General features: G+C 35.3%; 2 protein-coding genes across 2 annotated transcripts in view; both read right to left on the bottom strand.

The window, feature by feature from the left end:
• LOC127847998 (heparan sulfate glucosamine 3-O-sulfotransferase 1-like) overlaps positions 1 to 15308 on the bottom strand; it is a 210173-nt gene that overhangs the window by 136887 nt on the left and 57978 nt on the right. The window lies entirely within an intron of this gene.
• The window catches only part of LOC127847999 (heparan sulfate glucosamine 3-O-sulfotransferase 5-like), a 162696-nt gene that overhangs the window by 100132 nt on the left and 47256 nt on the right, over positions 1 to 15308 (bottom strand). Inside the window, exon 2 of the mRNA XM_052380267.1 lies at positions 12669 to 12781. The gene's annotated coding sequence lies outside the window, so the exon portion shown is untranslated. The remainder of the gene's footprint in view (positions 1 to 12668; positions 12782 to 15308) is intronic.

The raw sequence follows: 15308 nt of genomic DNA, 5'->3' as shown, positions 1-15308 counted from the left end.
GTACCGCGGCTAGGTACGAATGAATACACTTCATTTATTCCATTGGCTGAGTTGAGTATAACACCAAAACATTGGAAACATATCCGCGTCTTTGTAACATTGTTTTACTGCATGAAACAATTTTATCTCTAATTAAAAGGCTCAATAGATAGAACAGTTTTACAATCAATTTTCGACATAAATACAGTTTGTGCGTTCACCTTTTATTTTCAGAGAATTACCAGCGCAAAAGCGTTTATACTAAAGGCTATATTCTCATATTTAGTACTTACATGCATTGCATTTCAACCCGCGAGGTTTCGGGTCAATTCGCGGCCAGTGTGTAAAAGTCAGAGTTTATATTCAGGTCATCACCGGAGTTCGCAGAAGGGGTTGCGATCTTTTCATTGAAGGAAAAAATTGTAATCTATGCTATTTTTGTCTGATGGAGTAAATAGTTCGTTTATTCGCTTTGTCGATATATCAATATTTTAGGCACAGCTGTTGCCTTGGTCGTGTACTGTTGGCGTAAACAAGCCGTTGTTTCAGCAGCAGAATTGTTACCTAACTTTAATGCATTGCATTCCAATCCGCAAGGTATCAAGGTTAGTTTGCGGTCAGTTGCAGAAATCTTTATATAAACGCCGTCTCGTAAACTTTGTGCACTTGAAGTCTGTTTTGATCAGAAATATACTAAATAAAGATGTGGTATGTCAATCATCGATTTTTAATATGTTTTCAACATTTGCATGATAAGGACCAATTTTGATAAAATTAATTAGAAATATTTATCCATTTAGACCAGTTAATTAAGCATGAGCACAATAATTCACTATACTATAATTATGCAATTAAATAAGATTCGAGTATTGCCGGCTGACCTATATGCACTCGTTTATTTTCATGTTTCTTGTGTTTTTCTATTCTGTAAATATTAATATCTGAGTAATAATATCACATAAAGCAAAATAAGCCACGAAATCTGGCGCAACACCCCGTAATTGATTTGCTTGTGATGTAGCTAAGAACTGCGCAGAAAAAAGGCATCCGCTACTTTTTATCTCATAGAGATAACTTTTGATCGTTCATAAACATCGACCACAATCAACGCCGTATATCTTTTTTTAAAGATATTTCTTGTTAAACTTGCAGGAAAAAATATGCTCCGGAAATACCACAAAAAACTGAGTGATAGTTATCAAGGCTACATATTTGTAATACAAATTTCAAGACATAGTAACAAAGGCTATAGTTTTTTTTTAATATTATAATTCTCAAGACATAGTAACCAGGGCTACAGTTTTTAAATATATTCTAAATCTCAAGACAAAGTAACAAAGGCTACAGTTTTTTTAATATATTCTAAATTTCGGGACATAATTAACTAAGGCTATAGTGTTTAAATGTATTCTAAATCTCAAGACATAGTAACCAAGGCTACAATTTTTAAATGTATTCTAAATCTCAAGACATAGTAACCAAGGCTACAATTTTTAAATGTATTCTAAATCTCAAGACATAGTAACCAAGGCTACAGTTTTTAAATGTATTCTAAATCTCAAGACATAGTAACCAAGGCTACAATTTTAAAATGTATTCTAAATCTCAAGACATAGTAACCAAGGCTACAATTTTTAAATGTATTCTAAATCTCAAGACATAGTAACCAAGGCTGCAATTTTTAAATGTATTCTAAATCTCAAGACATAGTAACCAAGGCGACAGTTTTTAAATCTATTCTAAATCTCAAGACATAGAAACCCAGGCGACAGTTTTTAAATATATTCTAAATCTCAAGACATAGAAACCCAGGCGACAGTTTTTAAATATATTCTAAATCTCAAGACATAGTAACCAAGGCTAGAGATTTTAAATATATTCTAAATCTCAATATAAAGAAGTGAAACTCCAGTTGCTGGAGCAGTATTGAAATCTCAGGCGCCCCGGGGCTGATAGGGGTGGTTCGGGAGGGGTGTCCCCTCCCGACGTTTTTTTATTTTAATTTAACGTGTCAATTCATGTTCTGTGGTGCGTTATAACTCAAAGAAAAACAGCCTCAAAAGTTGTCATTTGGTGCGCTATGACTTTTCAAGAAAATGGCCCAGTCATTTAAAAATATATATAATTTTTTATATTGCTTAATTGTTTTAAGGTAGCGCACCTCTAATGATTTCCCGCGATTTCTTCGAAGGTTGAAGAGCCTACTATTAGGTGCCGTAGCCTAGTGGTTAAGGCGATAGACTAGAAATCTTTTGGGATATTCCCACGCAGGTTCGAATCCTGCCGACGACGTATACTTTTTTGCGACACGTTTTATTTATTTTCTAACGTAATTTGATTTAATATGGCATATAAGCTATATTTATTGTTAAATATGTTGCAATTTTTATGCACATTCTTCAATTATTAAAATAAAAACAACGTTATTGCGAAATTGGGTGATTTACTGTTGAAAATACGAACCATGCATGTTGCATTTTTATTTTTATTTCAAAAAGTAAACGGTAAATCTGTCTATTTCTTGGTATTTTTGCTGTATATAGTGTTTCTATAAAAACTAAGTTTAAAATATGACTTAAATGATACTATTTTGAATTTTATGACACTTTGTTTTTAACCGACCCAATTTTGACTTGGCTGAAATCACTTACATTTCATAGCGCTTTTCCATAGATAAAAATTTGTAAAAAATAAATGTCTGTAAAAAAATACTTATTTCATCTTGTTTAAACTTTAATCACCTTTACAGCATCTGAACACACCAACTGCATGCCCATATTAGGAAATTTGAATCAATTATGGAACTTTTATATACCCCAGGGGTGAAAATAAACTGGACAAAAGCCGAGCGTGGGGGTGGTTTTGAAAAAATCGGTATATTTTTTTAAAAAGCATGGAAAGCCTACCTACAAATTTGCATGTAGTTCAGTGTAATGATGCTGATTAAGAAAATAATTAATAAGATTATATTTGGATATGTGCCCATTAGAGGTGCGCTACCTTAAAACTTTCCCACACAGATAGTAAAATCCCGACTCGATCGATTCCCCAATACATCTGTTTCAACCGACTCTATTACTGTATACTTACTACTTTTCAAGTTTCTATTTATTACCCTATAATCCCGTTTTTATAAATCACTTTCTGGTAACTATTTACGATAAAAGCTCTCAATTCTTTCTTTAACACAAACCTTGCCATTTTTCTTTAGTATCAAATAAATTTTAAGTGACTATTTTTAGATTCGATGAAATATTGCCTCTGAACATGCGTCAATACCCTGACGTGTTGTGTGCTTGTTAAAACGCTCAATACACGCACGCGACGTCAATATGCAAATGACGCGACGTTGTACATGCTGCATAATTTTCACGCTCTTTTTAATTGAGAAAAAGATTCGACACAAAATAAATTTGCACTGCTAATTTGAAGCAAGAATATTTTAACGTTGCGGTAACATTTACATTCGGAAGTGTGTTTCGGATTTAAAACGCGTTAACATCGATTTGTGTTTGGGATTACAAATTTAATTATTCCCATTTGAGATTTCAACAAATATTAACAGTTGCGTTATGCATTCAACGATAATTTGTTTAAACACTTTACCAGTCGAATATATGTTTTGACGTAATTATGCATGAAATTCACGTTGTCCACTAAGGATTACGGCGGGTTGCCATCATCAGTCTTCTAAGTATCGATTATCGGACAAAACATTTACATTGTTAAAGCGCATTACGTGTCGAATAAATGTCAGAAAAACGAGGTGAATCATTCTATAAATGGACATGATGAAATATACATGTACTGGAATTAAATTGTTAGCGCATAATTGTAACCGGGAGATATTTGCACAACTTACTCGCTATAAGTAATTAATTGTTTACCACTTGCAATTAATTTCTCGTATTAATTATGAGTCATAGGTAACACTTGTTTACAGTAAAAAGGTGTGATGATGATGCCCGAAACTGTCTTTAATGTACTTGACTGTACTAGTTACCGGTTTTATATTACGTAAATGGTAGAACTTCTTGCTTATCAAGCTGCGATAAACACTTACTTCGTGCCCAACGTCAATCAAAAATAATGGTCGATAGTTAACCCCGCCCTCATAAGCATTTGTGTAACGGATTGAACGATGAACATCACAGTTTGACGACTGGAAAGTTACCTGATACATCCTTGTCAGCATTTAAATGACTGTGTAATGTGGCTAGAATAATCGATACGCGCCTCATGCTATTCTCTTATCAGTGGATTATCCATTAGCCCATGTGGTGTTTATGGCGATTACTTGTGAGAGTAGGTACCAAGTGCTCTTTTAAAACAGGGAATATTGATACACTGATAGAGAAACCTTGATTATTTTGACAATCTCCACTTTCTTTTAATGAAAAATACACTGATCGGAAACTTTCAAGCGCCCCGAGGACTTTGGTTTCGAAATTCAAGCACCCCGGCGAGGGATCGTTAAATGGCCTGTGGAAAGCCCTGGACACTTATTTCTGCAAGAAATAATGTGACATATACAAAAGGAATGTAACTTCTTCATAGAATAGAATTAACAACATATCTTTAAAGTATCGCAGAAAAATTAGAGACAAGTTCAGGACACAAAGAATAAATTTTCAATGATGTTTCCAAAGTTCAAAGACACATAACTCGGCAAAAAATATTGTAAAATGCAGGAAAATAACTTCAACATATTATTTTAATGAACATATAAATTAAGTTTTGTCTTGTTAAACAAAAAATGGGGACTTTTTGGGGACAATGTGTACAATGTACAATGATGTTAGTATCTAAATTTTGCCTAAGTTCAAGAGCAAATAACTCTGCCCATAAAGCGACAAACACAATTATAGCTGGCACTTCAAAACAGTAAACACATCACCAAGTTTCATGTTGATAGAAACAAATTTGAGAGGCTTGTTTGCATCACAAAGTATACAGTATATCATGTGCATCATAACAGACCAACTGACCAACCGAATCAAAGTGTGAATATAGTATACCCCCAACAAAATTAATTTGCAGGAATTAAAAAAGCATAGGCCTGAGATCTATAGACACATACTTAAATTATTAAAATAACATCAGCTAAAAAATTTATACGATCTGATAAAGAAGTAATCTATTTTTGCAGTCCATACTTCTGCACATTTTTGAGAATGGAGCCATGTATTGGCAGGTGTGGATCACAAAATATATTATTATGAAAGTAACAGAAAGCCATTTTGACCCTGGTGTCATATTCTTATACAATAGGCTTTTATATTGAATGACTTAAAATTACTCAAACACTGTGCCACAAATTAATGAACCATTCATACCATAACATATTTAGTATAGCTTTTGGGTAAAAACCCATTCGATATGTTAATTGCTTGAATTTATGTTCAATATTACTTCAATCATAAGCAGTAAATGGACATATTTACGAGACGCTTTGATCGCTATTGTTGGCCTTTTAGGTGGATACAAAAGCTGTATTTGAGTAAAAGAATCTTTGAATGTAATGATTAACCGTTAAAAAGGGGCTCAAAGGCCGTAAGTCGCTTACCTGAAGCCCCAAGGAAATAAGCAGGTAGTGTTAAAATGTTTCACAATAGATTTGAGCCGTGCTCTGCGAAGAAAGGGTTTAATGCATTTGCATAAAGAGTTGTCTGCACAGGCTAATCAGGGACGATAATTTAAGCCTAAACTGGATTTTTGTTCAGAAGAAGCTTTCTTTAGCAAAAAATATCATAGAAGCGAAAAAAGTCGTCCCAGATTAGCCTGTGCATACTGCACATGCTAATCTGGGATCCAGGTTAGCCTGTGTATGCTACACAGTCTAATCTGGGATAACACTTCACGCACTTGCATTAAACCCCCGTTTCACAGAGAATGGCTCATTTATAATAAAAAACACAAGACCTGGCACCCCTGATTTTGATCAAACCACAATCATTTTGAAACTCGGCCCAGATTGAGCAAATACTGATATTATAGCAAGCAAAGAAAAACTTCCCAAACACATGGTAGCCTTGTGTTTTAACTCTTTCAGTGCAGGAACCAAATTTTGAAGGCCTTTGCAAACAGTTTGGATCCAGATGAGATGCCACAGAACGTGGCGTCTCATCTGGATCCAAACTGTTTGCTATTCTGATAGAAATTCAGCAGAGGACATTTGAGCAGGCGACAAATTTCCCAGCATACAAAGGGTTAATTGACAGGAACCAGAAATAACTTGTTCAAAAAATCACTAGACACAATATTTATCTTTGAAAAATATATTCAGCATTAATTCTGATATTATGAAGTTAGAACGTTTTGTTTGTACATAATTAAATTGAAAACAAAGGTTTTATTGTTGTTGTTGTTCAATTGTCAGACCCTGATCCTTGAATTTAATGTGTGTCAATAAGTGTATGTCAATTCAAACCACAATAATTACAACTTCTGTCACTTTCATATGAATGCTGCATTCTGATTGGATAATTTTTTCACGTGACCTGTTTTTCATTTTCTGATGAACCCACTTCGTATGCAAACTTAAACATGAATATTCATGGCGCTATTTTCTGGATACAAACAAGTTGCCAATATGACGTTATGTTTTGCGCGAAACTTAATGGCGTTATTTATTGGTCAATAGCGAAATGACTTATAATTTTTGCGCGAACTTCAACGATATACCCATTTCACTGAGACGAAACCTAAACTGAAAATATATTCATACGCTAGATTAAAAAATACTTTTATGACTCTTACCATGATAGGATTTCAGCTTTAAGATCATTTTGTGTTGTAATTATAAGAATTGAATAGCATTTTTCTGCATTTCATCGGTGTTTGAATTGTCGGGAAAATTACACCTAATTTATGTATAAACGCTGTCCGCATTTATGCAAATTAGGCGTAATTTTTCCGACAGTTCATACACCGATGAAATGCAGAAAAAATGCTATTCAATTCTTAACAATAGTGTTAGTAAATAAATATTATATGTGTCATCACAAGGCTTATTACAAGTGCATTTCTTTGCCATGTATGTTTGAAATGTATGGTATGTTAATATTTAATTAACACACAGTTTTCTTTTGACATATTGACATCACACTGTCAGAGCCGCAACATGCAAAAATAGTTCTTATGGCGTTTCAGCCAGCATAGCTAAAGCCCAGCCTGCGCAGTTGATCAGTCTGGTTGAGAGCGATGCTCTCCATTATTAAATCATGCAAGGCTTCATGGTCTCATTAGGTATCTGCAGACCAGACTGGCATACAACCCATTTACACATGAAGCAGGTCTTTAAAAAAACACACAATTGTGTCTGGTAAATAGAACATCTAAGCTTTGACCTTAGCTTCTGAATAAAAATGTCATTTGGTCTCATAAAAATAATGATATAGTGATAACGTTAATTACCACCTAGTACAAATATCTCCTGAAATAGTTATGAGAAATATTTACTTCATCTTTTCAATTAATGATAACAGATCTGTAGGGAACTATTTTTCTCTAAATTAACACAAATGCAACAAGAAACCGTCGGAGACGGGTGATGCTCCCCAAAGGTGTTTTTGTCACAATATTGCACTATATATTCAGATAAAAGGAAACGTCTTGAGGGCACAGTAGTTGGGGGGACAATAATTTTTTTATAGAAAATTTCAACTCTGTGAAAAATCATCCGACCAGAACCCGCTGATAATATGCACATCTCCTCTTGGTAGTAAAGCTTCCCATAAAGTTTCATTGAATTCCGGTCATTAGTTGCTGAGAAATAGCCCGGACAAAAATTGTGCACGGACGGACAGACAGACAGACGCACACACAGACAGACAAAGCGGGGAATATGTGCTCCCCCCAAAATAAATTTTGGAGGCATAAAAATAAACGTCCAGCAAATCACATTTAGCATTTACATCCAGGCATTTACTTGCTCGCAAAATACCAATCTCCCTGGATACGTTTTCCTGATTATCCTATTGGTATAGGATGTTTTGCAATATTTCATCACATCTTGTTTCTTTTAGTTGTATTTATTTTTTATATAAATTTTTTTTTTTTTGATAGCCTTTTAGGTTTTCATTCAGTCAACTGTTCACCAATTAGTTCAGGAAAAATTTCCCTGTATCTTGCTGATAGACTTTCAATGCCGTCGGCACTTTTATTGACCCAGTGACTCGGTTTCGAACAACAGAAAAACGGAGATCACATAAGCTCATCATTTGTATGTTTTGTGCTGAAATTTTGACATAGCTTGTTTAAAATGGTAATTTTATTTGAAAAACATACAGGTCATAAAATAGATATTTTGGAACTAAGATTTCAGTCATTACTTTGATTTGTCTCAAGGTCTTTGATAAGAGAGGGCCCAGACTCGTTTAATGATATGGATCTAGACCTTAAACCAAACACTTCTTGATGATTGATGACTTTCCATGTCAAACACTTTTGTTGCCATAGAAAACACAGCTAGATATATTTTCCAAATTTTTTTAAATCAACTTCAGAATTCCAACACTTACTATGCGATATTAAAAAAATGTCTCAATTTCAATCACCAATCCAATTCTATAAATATACAAACATATACAATTTTATTATGTTTACAAATAGCTGTGATATGTGTTGATATGTGATGCAAGCAATAGGCAACACTTCTCATGGGCGTAAACAAATTTGTTCAAGAGCTCCACTTGTTACCACTTGAGTACGTAAAATTTACAGCAATTGGTTTCTGCTACCTTGAAGCTATTCAAGTGTTTATCTTTGGGACAATCTTTCAAACTTATACATAGCTTCACCTTTTTTTTTAATTAACCCAAGAAAATTAAAAGAATATTTGTTAACCCTTAAAGCGCTGGAGCTGAATTTTAAAGGCCTTTGCAAACAGTTTGGATCCAGATGAGACGCCACAGAACGTGGCGTCTCATCAGGATCCAAACTGTTTGCTATTCTGATAGTATTCTTTGAAAAAAATCGAAGAAAATGCTAATTTTAGAAATTCAGCAGACGACATTTTAGCAGAAGACAAATTACCCAGCATGCAAAGGGTTAATATATTGCATAAAGAGATTCCAATCTAATGGGGGTGTTGTATTTTTACTGAAACATCTTTGAAATTGTGCACAGTCATGTGGATGGTCAGTTCAGAATAATACAGTCCTTTACCATGAAACAAATAAGCTTTTTAATACTGTGTTATTACTCTAATTTAAGTGTCAACACATTCATGACTAATATTGCGGCTCAGCTTCATCAGCTGCCTTCAAAGGCTCACAACTGAGAAATATGACTGTGGTCCACTGATGCTGAAAAGATTGATTTGCACATTTATTTATGGTGATAACAAATTTGAAGTTCCAAATTTTAATTTCCAAATTTAGTGCTTGACAAATGAAGAAATACTTTCCTAGCAAATTTATAACATTTATTGCGAACTTAAAACAAGAGCACCGCATAACGGGTGCCACGCTCAGCTGCGAAAGCTTGTCAGAATTTTTTTTTTTTTTAGAGGTCACAGTGACCTTGACCTTTGACCTTGTGACCCAAAATGGGTGTGTCGTGTAGAATTCATCAAGGTGCATCTACATATGCAGTTTCAAAGTTGTAGGTGGAAGCACTTTGATTTTAGAGCCTATGTTAAAGTTTGATATTAGAGGTCACAGTGACCTTGACCTTTGACTTAGTGACCCAAAAATGGGTGTGGCGTGTAGAACTCATCAAGGTGCATCTAAATATGAAGTTTCAAAGTTGTAGGTGGAAGCACTTTGATTTTAGAGCCAATGTTAAGGTTTTGGCACAACGCCTACGGCGGACGTCGGACGAGCTGGCTATGACAATAGCTCGGGTTTTCTCCGAAAACAGCCTCGCTAAAAATGATGAATTTATATTTCAAAGCCACCATAAAGATCAACTATTATATAAAAGGGTTATTGTTTAACCCTTTTCCACTCACAAGCAAAGTGAAAATGGCTATGTGCAAACAGCATAAAACCAGAACAGCCTGCGAGTAACTCCTGCTCATCAGTATCTAAGGGTTGGAAATAAAGCCTTTAAATTTTGAATCTAGTAAGAAAAGTCTTAAATGAAATAAGATTTTTCTAAGGGAATACAAATGTGTCAAAGTGCTTATCTAAGTGGAAAAGGGTTCAGACTTCAAGCCTATCATCTCCTACTAACAAGCTAAATTTTAATTTAAAAATATATGGGCCACACTCTGTGAAAAGGGGGCTTAATGCATGTGCGTAAAGTGTCCACCTGGATTAGCCTGTGCAGTCTGCACAGGCTAATCTGGGACGCCACTTAACCCTCATGCATTAAAACCCTTTTTCACAGAGCACGGCCCATATAAAGCTTCTTTAAAAGTAGTAACATGTCAGGCTGATAAAAAAATAACTAAGAATAAATTGTATTGTTCCAGAAGGATTTGATGTCCTAAAAAACCCAGTCGGTAAGCTAAAAGCGTGTCTGAAAAACCCGCTTTTAGCACAGTGCAAATACCACAGAGTTAAACACAGATGCCTGAAAAAAACACACTTTAAACCCACTTAAGACGGTTAAAAAAACCACTATGTTGGCTTTAAGCGAGTTAAACCAAGATTTATCTCAGATAAAACCAAGTCGGTAAGCAAAAAGTGTGTTTAAAAGACTCGCTTTTAGCTCGGTGCCAATACCGCAGGGTTAAACCCAGTTTAAAACTGGGTTATAACCGGATTTTGCTCACTTTTTTGACAAGGGATGATGTCCTACAAAATACCATGCACATCATTTAGTCTTTCCCCCATCCCCAATTACCAATAGGCTGGTAATCTGCCAATAAATGCAAGTAAAATGCCATCAAGTCACTATGCGTAAGGAAACAATCGTCCAAAATTACTATTTTCCTATAGATTTCCATTAAATAAATAACCAGTTGGGAAACGAAATTAGAATGATCAAAGAACTGGGCTGAGAAATTTAAACTCCATTAGATGCCAAGATGTTTTCAGCCAAAGATAATATGAGATGGGGAAAAGCACAAGATTACATTCTTTAAATAACCAAAGGTTAATTATTGTTCATTATTAGTGCTGATGTTATTTTGGAAACATAAATGTTGGAATTGTTCAACCAATATTCATATAAATACAAAATAATAGTAACAATTAGACTATTGCCAAGCAATATAGTCCCCTACCAGCTCCACCATTGTCAGAAATTCCACCATTGTCAGATTTTGTTTTTATTTGTTGCCATAGCAACCAGAATTTTTGACATAGGAACAAAATGAAAGGACGTGCATAATGTCCATATTGCCATCTATCCATGTTTCAAGTTTCATGAAAAAATATTAAGAACTTTTTAAGTTATCGCAGGATCCAGAAAACCACTATTTTCAGCAGTATTTCTAGTCTATTTTTTGCCATAGCAACCAGAATTTTTGACGTAGGAATAAAATGAAATGACGTGCATAATGTCCATATTGCCATCTATTCATGTTTCCTGTTTCATGAAAAATATTAAGAACTTTTAAAGTTATCGCAGGATCCAGAAAAGTGTGACTGACTGACAGACAGACAGACAGAGCGCAAACCACAAGTACCCTCCGGTGAAACCAGTAGGGGACAATTATACTATACAAATTTTTACGCAACACAATAATGGGGACAGAGATCATAATAATAAACTTAATAATGCCAATCTATAAATAAATCAGATAACAGAAAAATAATCCTTATGCATTAGTTTGATTTAACTCTTTAAGTGCTGGAACCGAATTTTAAAGGCCTTTGCAAACAGTTTGGATCCAGATGAGACGCCACGTGGCGTCTCATCAGGATCCAAACTGTTTGCTATTCTGATAGTATTCTTTGAAAAAAATCAAAGAAAATGCTAATTTTATAAATTCAGCAGACAACACTTTAGCAGAAGACAAATTTCCCAGCATGCAAAGCGTTAAAAGATGAGACAATGGAGCCTTGTTCTGGGTAAACTGGGACACTTTAACCCATTTATGCCTAGTGGACTCTCCCATCCTTCTTAATTGGATCAATCTTTTTCCAAAATTAGGGATGTCTAGTATATTTAATTCTATATTTTGAATATTTCTTACCAAAATTCCTTTAAGCAAACAGCGCAGACCCTGATGAGACACCGCATCATGCGGCGTCTCATCTGGGTCTACGCTGTTTGCCAAGGCCTTTTTTTCTAGACGCTAGGCATAAATGGGTTAATGCACATGTGCAAAGTGACACAACTTTCTGCATTAATATAATTTTTTGTTTTAAAAAAGTATCTTCTACATGTTAATACAAAAAGTTATAAATATTCTTAATGATTACATGTATTAAGGAAAGCAAAGAAACGGAGGGAATAAAAAAGTTCAGGTTCCAATTTCATCTTTGCTGTTTCCTAGAAGACATTACAAGAACATATAAATGAATTGTGATCTGGGAAAACAGGGCTTACTGCAATGCATGTGCGTGAAGTGTTGTCCCTAATTAAAATGGCAGTCCACACAAGGTAATCAGAGATGACACTTTTGCTTTTTATGATTTTTTTATTAAAAGGAAGTCTTTTCGAAAAAAATCCAGTCTAGGTGGAAAGTGTTGTCCTATGTTAGCCTTTGTGGACTGCACAAGCTACTCGAGGACGAGGACGACACAAATGCATTAAGACCCATTTTCCAAGAGAAAATGATATATTCTTACTTCATTTATGGACTCTATGATCTGGCTTTCTTTGGTGGGAAAGTTGCTCCAGAATACTCAGTGACAAACACCATCTCATGTATGCTATGGTCCCTATAGACATCCAGTGTGTCCTGAAATGATAACAGCATAATGTTACAATAGATGCCTTGAGACAAACTAGGATTCTAAGTACTTTCCAACTTGCCATCTTGGAAGTGTGTTTATGTGCGCTAAGATATCAATGGTGGCTACAACCTTGCATTGTTCAGAGTGTACCTTCATATTCTGCTGAAAAGAATTAGGAAAAAAAAAAAAGAAGCCAGAGATGAACAAGAGCTGTCAGAGGACAGCGCGATCGACTATTCGAGTGCTTGACAGTATAACGTAAGCCATCATGGGGAAATTGTTCAAATTTTTTCAATAAGGTCAAGGTAATAGTTCAGGTATATTTTCCACAATCTATTGAATATTTGTAAAGACATAAAACAAACATATATGATTTTATTTCAAGTTTGATAGCAATAGCTTGGGTGGGAAGTTTGGAGGGTCCTTCAAAAACTAGTGACCTGAAAATCAATAGGGGTCATCTGCGAGTCACGATCAATGTACCTATGAAGTGTCATGATCCCAGGCAAAAGCGTTCTTGAGTTATCATCCGAAAATCATTTTACTATTTCGGGTCACCGTGACCTTGACCTTTGACCTTGTGACCTCAAAATCAATAGGGGTCATCTGCAAGTCATGATGAATCTACCTATGAAGTTTCATGATCCTAGGCGTATGTGTTCTCGAGTTATCATCCGAAAACCATTTTACTATTTCGGGTCACCGTGACCTTGACCTTTGACCTAGTGACCTCAAAATCAATAGGGGTCATCTGCGAGTCATGATCAATCTACCCATGAAGTTTCATGATCCTAGGCGTATGCATTCTTGAGTTATCATCCGGAAACCATTTTACTATTTCGGGTCACCGTGACCTTGACCTAGTGACCTCAAAATCAATAGGGGTCATCTGCAAGTCATGATCAATCTACCCATGAAGTTTCATGATCCTAGGCGTATGCATTCTTGAGTTATCATTCAAAAACCATTTTACTATTTCGGGTCACAGTGACCTTGACCTTTGACCTAGTGACCTCAAAATCAATAGGGGTCATCTGCGAGTCATGATCAATGTATCTATGAAGTTTCATGATCCTAGGCCCAAGCGTTCTTGAGTTATCGTCTGACAACCACCTGGTGGACGGACCGACAGACCGACAGACCGACCGACCGACATGAGCAAAGCAATATACCCCCTCTTCTTCGAAGGGGGGCATAATAAAGTAAATAAATAAATTAATTTTTTTAACCATGTTTCAAAGAAAAAAATATTCAATATTCTTTTTGGGTTGGGTGGGGGGGGGGGGGGGTTGAGAGGGGGGTATAATGTGGGGTGTCGTCATTTATTAGACGATCTTTCAAAAATAAAAAAAGGAAAAATCAATTAAAAATGTGGGGGGGGGGCAGGGATTCTGGGTTGGGGGAGGTGGGGTATTGTTTGGGTGGAATCCATTGTGGTATTTAGGTAAGTGTTGTTTTGTCAAAGTATTAATAAAATCTGATCTGAATAAAGAAGTTATGGCAATTTAACTAAAATTTATTCTTTTGACCTTGAGAGTCAAGGTCATTGAAAGGTCATGGTCAAATTGAACTTGCCAGGTACAGTACCCTCATGATAGTAAGAAAATATTTGAAGTTTGAAAGCAATAGCTTTGATACTCTAGAAGTCAAGTGGATCTGAACACAAAATTTAACAAAATATTCAGTTACTAAGACAAAAAAGGGCCATAATTCTTACAAAATGCTTGATACAGTTGTGTGCTCTTGTTAATAGATTGGGGTCATGTTGGTAAAGAAGTTTGCAAAATATGAAAGCAATATGTCAAGGGACATTGAAAATATTTGAGGTGGTACGCAAACTTTAACATAGATTTATCAATAATATGCATATTCTAAATGGAAAAAGGGCCATAATTCTTACACAATGCTTGATACAGTTGTCTGCTCCTGTTTATAGATTGGGGTCATGTTGGTCAAGAAGTTTGCAAAATATGAAAGCAATATGTCAAGAGACATAACATAGATTTATCAATAATATGCATATTCTAAATGGAAAAAGGGCCATAATATTAAGGGATGATACGCAAACTTTAACATTTGCACGCTCACGCTCACACTCACACCGACGCTGGGGTGAGTAGGATAGCTCCACTATATATATTTCATATATAATAGTCGAGCTAAAAATTAATGTTGCGTACAGGCACACTCAGTAACCTATGGATTTTGGGATAACCCCCCCCCTCTTCCCCAAAACTAAATAATCAAACTGCCCTGACTCCTGGTGGCCATGTTTTTGACTTAGTTTATGACCTCACCATCATCATCATCATCATCACCATCATCATCAGCAGCAGCAGCATCACCATTATTATCATCATCAATAGAGTTAACAGTGTTTTCTGAGCAAAACCATTTCAGAACTTATTTGGCACAAGCAGTCTCTGACAAATCTGATATGTCTTAGTAGGTCAGTATTCTTCAGGTTATTGCTCACATATACTATAATGTAATTGTCAATACCCACAGTAATTCTAGTATCACAAGGTCTTC

This window comes from Dreissena polymorpha, chromosome 10 (assembly GCF_020536995.1).
Source record: "Dreissena polymorpha isolate Duluth1 chromosome 10, UMN_Dpol_1.0, whole genome shotgun sequence".
In the NCBI taxonomy this organism is placed as follows: domain Eukaryota; kingdom Metazoa; phylum Mollusca; class Bivalvia; order Myida; family Dreissenidae; genus Dreissena; species Dreissena polymorpha.
This window is presented reverse-complemented; position numbering and strand designations above follow the sequence as displayed.